Consider the following 12,933-nt stretch of genomic DNA (forward strand, 5'->3'; position numbering starts at 1 on the left):
TTTCTGCTTTCTTCAGATAATGAAACTAAAACATTTTGATCACCCCAAATTGAGTAAAAACCCTGGCTCTGAAAAGCCTCAGTGTTTGAACTAAAATGCTCCTTGTCCAGCACGAACAGAGCAAGTAAAAATTCATCATGGGCTAAGCAGGACTGCGACACAGAGCGGGACCAAAACTTCTCAGTGCTGGCTGAAAAATGGACTTTATTTTTATTTCAGTGGCATTTTTGGGATTAAAGATATTATGAAGCAGAACTGTGTTGTCTTAAAATTTTCAGTGAAAGACTATTGAAGCCATCCTACCAGGCATTTGGCGCTATTTGCTTTAACAGGCCTTTAACTTCTGAGCTTCGAATTAAGGCTTGAAGCTGACAGACATTACAATTAAAATACATTACAAAATTTGGAGTAAAATAGCATTTTTAAAGAAAGGATAAACAGGGTGTTTGTCAGGTATTGGGGGCACTAATTTTTATTTTTTTCTAGGGAGAAGGGAGGTGAGGGGCTGGCTCGCCCAAGGCTCTGCAGTGATGCTGCACCAGCATGGAAAAAACACTTCTAATTCCAGGCTTGAAAAGGGGGAAAAAAAAAAAAAGAAAAAAAAAAAAAAAAAAAAAGAAAAACAACAACAAAAAGAAGCATTATGGGAGATTTGGGGAAGAAAATGGCTCTCGGCTGTGGTGCCACCGGAAGGCCCTGTCCCTGCCTGCCCTCCGCTCCTCCAGCTGATGGCAAAGCCTGGAAGAAAATATATTTTTTTAATGGGCTATTTGCTTTCCTTCACCATTCCCCATAAACACGGCTTTTTGTCTCATAGCGAAGATGCACTCTTGCTTTTATAAGCCGTCTTAAGCACCACTTCTTACATCAATGGCTTTAAATGAAAAAAGAAAGCGCTTTTGAATACAAATGTGGCATTTACTTCCTTAATGCCTCTCTTGCGCTAAGCTACCTTCAAACCCATCAGAGACACTTTAATATATTGAACAGAACTCCCCTCATTTTGATGCTAATGCAGCATTTCATGCAGATAATGTGCTTGAATCATGCACTGAAATACATTAAAGGTGAAATCCAGAGCCTGGAAAACCCTCTGGTGTCTCAGTGCTCCCCTCCTTCCCCCGACCTGCATCCACTTTTGGGGTCTAGCCAAGCCTCTCGGTAGGTCCAAGGCCAAGCTTGTCCTACATGACTTTGTTGGTACCTTCTAATCAATCAAAAACCCCAAATCACCTGTTTTGTTTTTTTTCATGCCGTTGCTCTGCAATGGGCTGTTCACTGGTGGGACTCCTTGCTGGGAGGTCCTAAGGCAGCATCATGTGGATGCAGCCTTCATCATTGCTGTGCCAGGACACACTAAAAGCCAGAAATGAATTTTTTCAACCCAAGGAGAGCATTTCTATGCTCTTGTTGTGCTACTTATAACCCTAAACACCTCTTGTCCTCCTTCAGAGGCAGGTATTGATGACCCCACCTGGATGCATTATCACGTTCCTCTTCTCCTAATGCGTGATAGCAGGGACCAGGTGGTAGGAGAGTGGCTGCCTCTTCCATTTGTTGTTCTAATAACTAATTTGTTGTTCTAAAACTAATAATTAAGCTCTGAATCTGGGTCATTAGGAATCGAATCCCCTTGAAATAAAAGCATAAAGCTTCCATTTTGGGTCAGTGGGTGTCGGAGGACTTGACAAGAAGCACCTTGTTAGAAAGGGATTAATTTATTCATGGAAACCTTGCTTTGTTTTGAAGAAATCAAAGCAAGCCATGTCAAAGTTTGGCAATTCTTTCAACTGTGCTTTTCTGTGACTGCAGTGGTGTGGCTGGGGGTTGGAAAAAAAAAAAAAAAAAAAGAAAGAAAAAAGAAAGATTTCTGCTAAAACTGCTGTTATCTGTGTCTGCAGCTCCATGGAGCAACCTCCTTGTCCTGGGTAGGATGCACCAAACTCAGCTCACTTATACCATTACTGGGGTGAGGGCGTTGGGCTCACCCCTGAAGTCTTCAGGGTCTTTTTTTCTCCTTTGTAATTAATGCTGCCACCTCTCTGGTATGAGTTGCGCTGTGGTCTTCTGCTAGCACGGTGTGCGAGTTAAGCTGTCTGGGTATGTTCCTGAAGAATTAAAGATATTACTATTATTGTTTCCCCCTCTCTCTTTACTCACTTACAGGAATCTCACAGAATGGAAGTAACGGATAAGAAACAAAAGCTCAGACCTAATTAATGTCACCGTGCCCTTCCTGGGTGGCTACGTGTGGCTTTTCCTGGTAAGGCTCAGCGCAGCGGCGCGTGGGGCAGCACCGAGCATGGGAAGGGAAAAGCTGCAGATGGGAAACGTGTCTCACCTGTAAAACAGTTAAACCTAATTTCCTCTCCCTCTCCAGCCTCAGAAAAACCCAAACCACAAGAAAATTGGGCTGTAACGCTCTTGGCTCGATGCACCTCTGGTTTGTTTGGAGCAGGAGTGATGTTTTTCTGAGCCAGGTGCTTTATTCTCCTTGCTCTGCCACCTTGCAACGATGTCCCCACATCAAATATTTTACATAAAGCCCTGAAAATATTTCCAAAAAATATGCTCCCTGGGCAAGTGTCTCTGGTGGGAGCAGCCTAGGAGGGCAGGGGAGCCCCATATCTGGACCCAGCCTGCTCAGTTATCACGGCGTGGTCCCACAGCTGGAAAGCTGCTTGCTGAACACACGTGGGCAGGTGGAGGAGGCTTGCTCTGCTCTGGCTAATTGGGTTCATTTCTCTTAATTAACGCTCCTCACTAATGAGCAGCCATCCCTTCAGCAAAGCCCAAGGAGGGGCTGATAAACAGGCAAGGAGGGCTGTTAACTGGATTACGTGCCCCATGGAGCAGGTTGGCTTCTTCCCGTTGGAAAGGAGAGGAAAACGTTGATGCAGAGAGCTTTATCCCTGCTTTTTTTTTCCATTTCCAGGGAGAGGAGTAGTCCCCATCCCATTACCCCATGGGTACTATCATATGCCCATCATGTTGTCCTTCAGGTGATGCCCTGTGTGCAGATGTGCCTGTGTTACCACTGACATCTCAAATTTTGCTCTCCACCACCCCAACTTGGAGCATCCTTTGAGGGTTTTCCAACCATGGGACAATGTCAGCTGGGATCACTGAGCCTTTTGGCACCAGGACAGCTGCCTCAGGACCAGGACACCTTCCCCTGGTACATCACAGGGACCTGGGCTCCCCAGCCAGGCGCCCTCCATCTCTGGGATGTGCCGAGCCCATCTGCCCTGTGCAGATCCTGCGCTCATCACAGCCTCTCCTCACCCCCATCTGCACCACCAGCTGAGCTTATTTCCCCAATTAAACACAACCAGCCCTTGATGAAAAGAAGGAGGGAGGCAGCAAGGAGGGATTTTTATTGGGAAGTCATTTCTTCCTTAATTGAATCACTCCCGTTAAGAGTGGCAAGGAGAAGAGAAACAAAAAGGCGAACAGGAGGTAAAGGCGTTTAATTCGCTCCTGCTTGAGAGCAGCTAATATTAATAAACTTCTGGATGGAGGGATTTGCAAGGGCTTGTTTGAGGGATTAACTCCAAAATGGTGATTAGATTTCCCAGAGTGAACACGCTGATAAACAAGTGAAATGGGGGGACCTGATGTTGTTCCCCCAGGCCATCAGAGCTGCTCTAGGGCATGGGACTTCCATCTTTATCCCAAAATCAAGCAGAGATGATATTCTTGGCCCTTCCTAAGAAGGTTTCAGCTTTGCTTACCATATAGACCCTTCAAACTTGGGGTTGGGTAGAGGTGGGACCATTATAGTGACCACGTGCGCTAAGGAGCAGGATTAGGAAGGCGCTGACCCCAAATCTGTGGGGTGGTCCCACAGTGGGGATGGATGCTCCAACAAACCTGACTGTGGCTGTGTGTGAGGCTTCTTCCATGAGTGCAACGTGGGGGCAATGATGTTACAGGGGAGGAGGGGGGAGCTGGGTCAGCCCCAGCCCCTAGGGAGGAACTTCTGAGACCTTTCGTCTTGCCCTTTTGCTTGCTTTTTGATGAAATGTTTTGTTTTGGGAATCATGACACATTGATCAATTTGAAAAGCAGCTGGTTTGACTTTTGCCTTTTAAAGGTTTTTTCCTTTTTTTTTTTTTTTTTTTTTTCAGTGCAAGCATGGACCTAAACAGAGGATGCAAAGCCCAAAATAGCACGTTCCACACCGGGGCAAGGAAACACACATTGTCCTGAGGCAAAGAAGATCTCTCTGCTTCTACTTAACCCATTTTTTTTTTCTTCATAATTTTTCTGAAGCTTCCCGTGAAAGTTTCTGGCTTGGATCAGCCCATATATCTATCTATTTTTTTCCTGGTGTTTTTGTTTTGCTCCCTGGGAGAAATATCCATTGTTACTTGCTCCTTGAGTGTGGCTAGACCCAGACCTTCACTGGTGCCTTCTCTTCTTCTCGTAGAGCCCAGCCGAAGAATTTCAGTACCACGGGGCTGATTTGGTCAGGCATCTGCATCCCACCATCTGCTTGTCCCCTTAAATGGGCTATTTAAGAGGGGAAGAAAACAAACAAACAAACAAAACAAAACAAAACAAAAAAAGAAAAACATTTATTGGGTTGCCTTTGGCCTTCAGGCACCAAATCTAATCTGCTTCTGATGGATATAATCAGATAAGGAATGCCGTGTGTAGGAGCTCTCCTTTGGTGCCTTCCTGTCCCTGTCTCCTGCTCCCAGCAGCCTGAGCTCGCATATCCAGCCCAGGGTTATGAAAAAGGAAATAAACGGGGGAAAAAAAGAAGTAAAAGCAGAAGAGGAAAAAACAAACAAACAAAAAACTGTTGAGAGCTGGAGGTGCAGGGGATGATGGGGAGGTGAAGGAGGAGATGGGATTTAGTCCTTGCTCTGCCCTGGAGGTTTGGAGCATCGCTGGTATCATTTCCAGACCTTCCCACCAGCCCATCCCCATTCTGGGATGGGAAGCATCCCCAGCTCCTGTGAACGTCCCCGCAACTGTGCCCTCCTCTTGTGCCCAAGGTGTCCCCATTTCAAATGGAAACAAAAAACTGAGTTTCTCTTGTTTTTCCATCTCCTGTAAATTTTTGAGTTTGGGATCTTGTAGGGTTTTGGGTCAGTGAGACAATCCTGTTGGAACAAAATGTTGCACCTTGTTTGGGTACAACCTTGTTAAAACACAATGTTTGGGGGGCAAGGGGATGTGACACCTGTGGCCCCAAGGAAGAGCCAGCCTGCAAGGTCATCACTTTGTATCTCTGCACGCTGAAGACAAGCTCTGTCTGATCCTCAACGTTGCCTGACCCCACAACCCCAAAATGCTTGGGCAAATGCCTTTTAATTGCTAAATGCTCACTTCTCTGCTAATTAACATCCTCACAGGCATTTAGGAATTGATGCTCTTTGTTCATAATTACCAGTAAAAGGTGAATCCCAGCTCCTGAAAGCAAAGTAATTTTCACCTAGGGGTAAAACCTATTTCCTTTCCTTTTTTAATGTCGGTGGGCAGAAAGCACGGATGTTTTATGGACGCAGCTCATGCAGCAGGTGGGGAAACTGAGGCACGAGGCCACGAGATTCAGAGCAGAAATAGAAGCCCTGCTTCCACCCTGACGATCAATATTCCTCATGAAAACCTTGGTGGCAGAGCTGGTGAGCTTTTTCCCTCTGTCAAATTGGTGCCATCACCTCCCATCAGTACAGTGCCATCAGCTCCTTGTGTGGGCTGACCACATCCCACGAGGGACAGGAGATAGGAGAGGGCGTAACTCAACGGTGCTCTCCCAATTGATCTTCAAAAGCACTTTGAAGTTGGGGAAATCAGTGGGGTTTTTATGTTATGTTTTTCTCTTCTTTACCTTTTTTTTTTTTTCCTTGGGTACTAAACTTCCGAACTTTGGTTTTTAATGAGGAAGGAGCTCCGCGGCTCGCATCAAACGATGCTGGCCAGCGGGGCTCTGGAGCAACAGCTGCACAAACGAGCAGGAAGGTTGAAAAGCATGAAAAGAAAGGGAAGAAATTCCTCCGGGTGAGCATGGAGATGCCTTGGGGAAACTCCTGGTGAAACCTTTCCCTTCCTGCATGAGACGTCCTGTCGGGTAGGGGTGCTCCTGGGGAGAAGACACTTGGCCAAAGACAACCTAGCAAAGTGGTGTTGGTTCAGAAACTATACAAAATATTTAAAATGTTTTCTTTTTTTTTTTTTTTTTAAAAAAATCTAGATTTATATTTTGAAATAGCAATGCTGCTAATCAGGAATTTTACTTGGATATAGTTGATGGTAAGCTTCACTGCACCTCCTGCCACGTGTCCTCACCCCGTGGTGACATCCTCAGGATGCTGTGGGGACTTTCCACATCACCAGACCTGGCCAGGGGAAAGAAGGAGCTGCCAGGTCTTATGCCCACTTGGGAGGCTCCTGGTGCTTTTCCATGGCCTTCAAGAAGGAGGATGTCACCTCCCACAGCCCCAACCTTGTTCCCAACACATGTCCACCGGCCTGAGTTCAGGCGACTGTTTCTCTGCAGGTGTTTTGCCGGAGGGAAGGACAGACGGAAGGCTCCCTTGTGCTGTTCGTCCCTTCCTTGCTCCTTAGTTTAATTTTAGCTGTTTCTTTCACCGGGGGCTGAGATACGCCGCTGGTTTGTTTTCCCCTGCAAAAGCACCCAGACAAATATAGACAAGGATCCATTTAAATTACAGGCAGGACAAAACATAGGAGGCTGCTCCTATTTAATAATAGCCACTGTACGGATATTGCTCTCAGGGCTTTGTCATGCAACAGCTTGTTTTATTAAACCCTTCACGCCCTGTGCCAGCTTTATTCAGCTGAGTGGTGCCAGCTTGACAGTCGTCTTGGAGACAAGCATCCTCTTGGGGTCCATGTTTGCGGGGTCAAGCGCTGCTTTTACAGCAGCCACCATCCCCTGGACCACTGCGGCTAAAACCTAATCTGCTTTTGGTCACAGGTTTTGGGCTGGAGCCCCTTGGTTGGCCACCAAGCGTTTTCCAAGCCCATATCCTCCACTGGGACTTTGTGCAGAAAACCAGGTCCAACCTCTGCTGAACCCTTCCCAAAACATAAATCCACCTGCCAACCTTCATGGAGGTTCATGTTTTTCCACCTAGTTGCTTATTCAAGGTGAAGTGCCAATCTCTGGTCACTCCCCAGCTGGGCTGAAGGTGTTCTTCTGGCCAATTTTAATCAAATCTGGGAGAGTTGTTGGTCTGTTTGTCTTGGTGGGACATTCACTGGTTAAAACCATCCTGGAGCTCTGCAGGACCCTCGGTGTGAGCCCTCTCCACATGCCAGCACATCAGAAGGTACCAAAAATGATGCTTTTGAGCCTTTTGGTATAAAAGGCTTGGATGTGGAGCTGTGGGGGGCATGTTGGGTTGGCTGCTGAGCACCCCTGAGTCTCTGCTTTCTTCTGGATGTCCAAGTGGGGCTGGGTGGGCTGCAGAGTGTTCCTAAAGCTTTCCCAAACCAGGGATGCACTGCGTTCTGCTCTCCCTGGGGATCAGGAGAGGAGAATCAGGGAGCGCGTGCACAAGCAGATGTTGGTTTTGCTGGGTGGAAAAAAAGAAAAAAAGGAAAAAGAGAAAAAAAAATCAGTTTTGTTCTGAGCTGAGGTAGGAGAACACTACCACCACCACGTCTTCATCTCGGCGCTTTCTGAGCAAAAACAGCTTTTCATTTGAGAGACTTCAAGGTGTTTTGGAGAAGTCAAAGCACTGCCCGTTCCAGCGTCCTGCTTGGAGCTGTGTCCTTCATCTCAAACAGGCCTTGATCAGAAAACAGATCTGGTTGTGTGCACGTGGGAGTGCTGCTGGGGGATGAAACCCACCTGCACGGAGGTAGCTTAGGGCTTGCTCAAGGGGCAGGGCAGCCAAAATCTTGCTGCCACCCATAAGAGGCTGAATTTTGAGATATTTCCTTGCTATTTACCTGTTCTCTTTGGTCCCCTTCATTTATCCAATTCATCATCATTCAAGAAGTGAGCCCTGTGCCTCAGTTTCCCTAAGGTGCCTGTTGTGATGCCTGCAGGATGCCGGGGCCATATACATATCTCTAATAAGTAGTGCTGAGAAAAAAAAGCATTTAATTTCCCATCCCATGATCAGATTTGACTGCGACATATTTCTCATCTTTATTTCCCCCCCAGATTGCTCCCAGCACCAGCTGGGCTGGGAGCCGCTCTTGCCCCACACCTCTGATATCAAACAGGATTTTTCCCACTGTGGGGAAATCCCCAAACACACCAAAACGCTCGCTTACACAGGAGGGCAAAAAGAGTTGCAAGAAACAAACAGAGCCCAGGTGATTTATTCCATGGATTTCACGCCACACAAAGCACCTGGAAAATAGCTGTGTGGGCTTTCCATATGGGTTGCTATTATTTTCCAGGGTACAGAAAACAGATTGTTGGAAGAACTCCCTGTTCTGTGGCTTGTGCTATTTTTTTTTAATTTTTTTTTTTTTTTTTTAAAGCAGAGCAGCAGTCAGTGCTGTTTCCTCTCTGCTGAACGTTGTTTAGCGATTGCTCCTGGTGCAACTCGAAGCAGGAAAAAGCTCAGGGCTTTTAATTAAAAGCTGCAATCTGCTCTTTCCTCTTGGTGCAAAGTCTCACCTACAACATGGGAACTGCAAAACGATAATACCAATAGCACTCTTCCTCCGTGGGGAAGGACTGAGTTTAAACCATGGGGTTGCCACAAACAGAGGTATTGGGGATCTCAGTCTGGGGATCTCAGAGATGGTTTGAGGAAGCCTTTGGGCACTTTGCTGATTTTTTCAATTCTTTTGGGTGTTATCTCATAAGTTTTAACCCCGGTGTTTGGTCCAATAAATATATAAATAAATAAAAACCACCCCGGTTTTGTTACATACACGCTGTTTTCTCATGTCTGGCTGCCCCACCGGCTGTTTGGCAGCATCCATGCATGGCTAAAGAGGCCGGCTTGCTTCTAAGCACGTCGCCGCGCGTCTCCATCTCCCCGGCTCCCAGCCGCGGGGACAGGGGGAGGCTTTCACGGGAGGGAAACCCACCGTGACGCTGCTATGGGCTCCGATATCTGCCGGGGATGCTCTCAATTAGCTCCTGCTTGATAATCGATGATTTTTTATTCTTTTTTTTTTATATATATATTTGCATTTTTCACTCGGCTGGCTCCTATATTTGGCGCTTGGGAGCGTGTCTGTCTGTGCCTGCCGTCCCTCCATCTGCGCGTCTGGCTCACCAGGGTGGCACCGTGCTTCCCCCAGCAAGAAAAAGCTTTGGGAAATCCTATGGGGTTTTATTCCCCCCTCCACTGACGGTGGAGAGGGAAAAAAAACTTGTAACCCGTACTAACAAGAAGATGCTAATACTGATAACGCTCATTTGTGTGAGCTGCAGTGCTGCGTTTCCATCCCTGTCCTTGGTAAAATGGTAAATGTCCAGGGAGATAAGAGCCAGAAGCTTGGAGCCACCCCTTGAGCCTCCTGAAAAGGTCTGGTGCTACTCTGTGGAAAGAGTTTTGGCTTTGGGGGTGGTTTTGCGCCTCCTTGGGTCCCATTCTGGGGCTTTGCCCAGCAAAGCAGGGGGTGTGTGAAACAGGGGCAGAGCATGGGCATGAGAACAAGGAGGGATGCAGCATATTAAAACGCCAGCCTCCTTCAACTTATTTTTCCCTAAAATCCTTCCCTAATTTTCCCTAAAATTTTCCCTAAAATTTATTTTCCCTGAAAATATCCTGGCAGGATCACAGTAGGAGGGTTGGAGAGGCGAGGGGAGTGCTGCATCCGTCCCACCTCAGCCTTCATCCCTGGACCCCAAAAGATGCTTGGAGCCCCTGGGCCAGGTTTGGCCTGGATCCAAGGTGCCTCAGGGGGGATTTTTGGTGTCCCCCATCCCTTCTGCACGTGACGTTGAATAGCAAAAATAGTTTTGCAGGAGGGGGTGAGCTGATCCATGCATGGCGCAGCATCCTATGCGAAGCGCCCGTGCCAAAATCCGACAGAGGAAGAAGCCCAGGGTGAATTTTGGGGCGGTGGAGCAGGACACGGGCTCCGAGCTATATTTGGGTCCCCAAGCGGTGGAAGCGGGTGGCCGTGGGCTCACGGGGTGGGGGGGGGCTGGCAGCCGCGGCTCCCAGCCCTCAGATGGCGCATTGAAATTCAAATCGCGCCTCTCCACCGCTGAATCTCTTTGTTGCTTCTTCAAATGACTAATTGCCACTTTTTTTTTTTTTTTTTTTTTTTTTTTAATAAGGCAGCATCACGGGGAGGTGCGGGAGTTTTTGTAATAATAATCGTAAAGGGGAGGGGGGAAAGAAGGGGGTGGGGAAAAAGAAAGAGAAGTGCCAGGGATAGTAAATCTCTTCCTCCTTTCCACATACCAGCTGCCGTGCTGCTCTACCGCGGCGGCCAAGACACTTCATCATCCTTGGGGGTTTGCTGGGAGCAGCATATCGCTTGGGTAGACAGGGCGAATCCTGCTACGTTTGCTTTTTATTTGCTTTTTTTATTTATTTTTTTTTAAAGCTCTAAATAGCTGGGGACAGCCCTTTCCCAGTTGCTCTCTGTAGGGGACTCGCGTGTTAAATCAAACACGGTGACATCCCCGTTTGTCCCCCAGCGGGGTGGCCCACGTCCCTGCCCACCACCATGATGCTCCAGGGGTTTAGGGTGTTGCTGCTTGCTCTGACAACCCTTTCCCTTCATGTTGCTTCTTGGCTGTCCCTGAGATGGGAAGAATGGGATGGGTTTGTTGCAGCTGCAAGGATCTCTGGTGGTGCAGGGATGGGGGAGCCCCAGCTCGGGCTCTTGTCTCTTCCCTTTCCAGCCCAGGATGGTGGGGAAGAGGTGGCCAAGAAGGTATCAAGGACAATAAGTGTGATTTCTTCTGCAATCCTGGCTCCCCCTAAATAGGGGAAGGGAGCAGCAGCGCTGCTGGATGAGCTCTATCCCCACGCAAAGAGCCGGGTGCTGATTTTGCCCCACGCAGCATCCTTCCAAGCCGGGGTCGGCCACATCCGTGGCATGGAAAGACTTCTTCTGGCTTTATTTATCTCAGCGCATCTCTTGCTGCTAACTGCTGCCAGCCTGGTGCCAGCTGGCCTGTTTATGATGCCAATAAAAGTCAAACAGAGAGATAAAATTGCACCTGTCATAATTGGGCTTGATTTAGAAGCGGTTGGAGTGAGCTGGAGGGCTCAGGGACGCACCGTTGCTTTGCGATGTCCCTTCCCTGTGTTTTTCCTCCTGGACCTTGAAATGATGCTGGCGATGCCAGCCCCAAAACTGTGGCCATAAGGACGCACGTGAATGATGCTACTGGGCCAGCTTTTGATGGATTCACCTCTTGTTTCCCTCCTTGCCCTGGCCACAAGAAGTGTAGAAATTTTTGGTGCACATTTTGGGATGTTTTTCTGGGTTGCAGGAGCACAGACACTTGTGAGAATAATGAGGCTCCGCGGTGTTTTTAATAGATCAGGTTTTCTCCTCTGCTCCCTGGTTGCCTTTCTCCCTGCTAATTCTCCCATTATCCTCCCTTAATGAACGACTGCTGGCAAATAAAGCCCTGGGCATGCAAAGGATACTCCTGTGGCCCCGAAGCTGTCCTGCAGCTGGTGGGGAGGAGAAGGCAGAGGGATGCTGGAGCCCAGCCTGCCCAGGAGCCCCACCGAGCAGGAGCTGCTTCTTGCTCACTGCCCTTTTCCGAGCTTTAGTCCTATTTTTGGCTGATGCTTCTGCTTGGCTTTTGTTGAAAGAGTGGCAGCCACGGGCTGGTACTCAGCTCCTGATGCTCTAGGTTATCCAGACCTCGTGCTATTTAATCTCCTTTCCCAATCCAATGAATATTAATGGAAAAAGTGGTACCTGGGGTATGAACCCCAGTAGGAACACCCACAACAGCACAGGGATCCAAAATCTTGAGGTCTGTCCTCGATTTGAGGTTTATTTCTCCCATCAGATTGACTCCCCAAGGCAGCATTCCTTTCTCTCCACCTGCTCTCTTTCCCCCTTGCTGCCAAATGAGCACAAAACCAAGGCTGTAGGAGCTCCCTGGTAATCCTAAGAGCTCCCAGCCTGGGTCTGTAAGGAAAATGCCCTGAACTGATGCTCTGGGAGTCTTCCCAAGCATCCCGAGCTGCTTGGGCATCCAAATGCCGGTGTCCTAAAGGGTTCCTCCATCAGGACTCCGACTTTATCCTCCCATCACATATTTCTGCATCATGTCCTGCCTTGCTTTCTGCCCTTGCTGCTGTGGTGGGAGAGCATCATGACCCGTGCTGGCCCAGCCCCTGCCTGATCGGAGACGGCTGTGGGCACGAGGCATTTGATCCTGAGCGATGAAAGCAGGAGGTGCAACGGCAGCAATATCTCTCCTCTCACCCCCCCAGCGCTTTCATATCCTGCTGTAATAATGCACAGGACGAGAGCAGAGATGGGAGCGGTGATGGGAGGGAGCATTGGCAGTGCTCCCTTTGTCTGCTGGTCCTGCTCTATGCCCGTTTTGGTGAAATATCTCATTCTGGAAGCATCACGGCTGAAATTAAGCCGTGTGTGGTTTAGATGTAAATCTGCTGAGGGGTTCTTGCAAAACAGCATCATGTAGGGTACCCCTGAAAGAAGCCCCAAACCCCAACATCTCCCCTTAGGGAACTTCCCCTGTCCCATGGGGAGAGGTGACCTGAGCATCCCTGCAGGCTCTCCTACCACCAGGACCCGACCTTGCCCAAGCGACGCTTAATTAACCACTAACGAGCATCTGAAGCATCTGTAGGATGTTCCTGGCATTTTCCCAGGATGGTTCCCTGCAGCCGGGCTTCAGCCTGGAGAAATCCGTAAGTGACAGGCAGCGAAAGCACGGCTGCATCCAGCAACCGGGTGACTCCAGCAAATAATTGTCCAAAGATTAGCGCCGCGTAATGGGGCCACAACAGCAGACACCGCACATCATTA

At 48.4% G+C, this 12,933-nt stretch overlaps 1 long non-coding RNA gene across 2 annotated transcripts in view; it reads left to right on the forward strand.

The window, feature by feature from the left end:
- Positions 1–6,107, forward strand: part of LOC311442696 — a 20,564-nt gene extending 14,457 nt beyond the window's left edge. Inside the window, exons 3-4 of one of the 2 annotated variants that reach the window (XR_014696801.1) lie at positions 2,167–2,263; positions 4,131–6,107. This is a non-coding gene — a long non-coding RNA (uncharacterized lncRNA). Of the gene's footprint in view, positions 1–2,166; positions 2,264–3,368; positions 3,460–4,130 lie in introns of those variants that run through there. The other variant, XR_014696802.1, reaches the window with a different exon arrangement.
- The last annotated feature ends 6,826 nt before the right edge of the window (positions 6,108–12,933 follow it).

This window comes from Aythya ferina (assembly GCF_964211825.1).
Source record: "Aythya ferina genome assembly, chromosome: 11".
In the NCBI taxonomy this organism is placed as follows: Eukaryota; Metazoa; Chordata; class Aves; order Anseriformes; family Anatidae; genus Aythya; species Aythya ferina.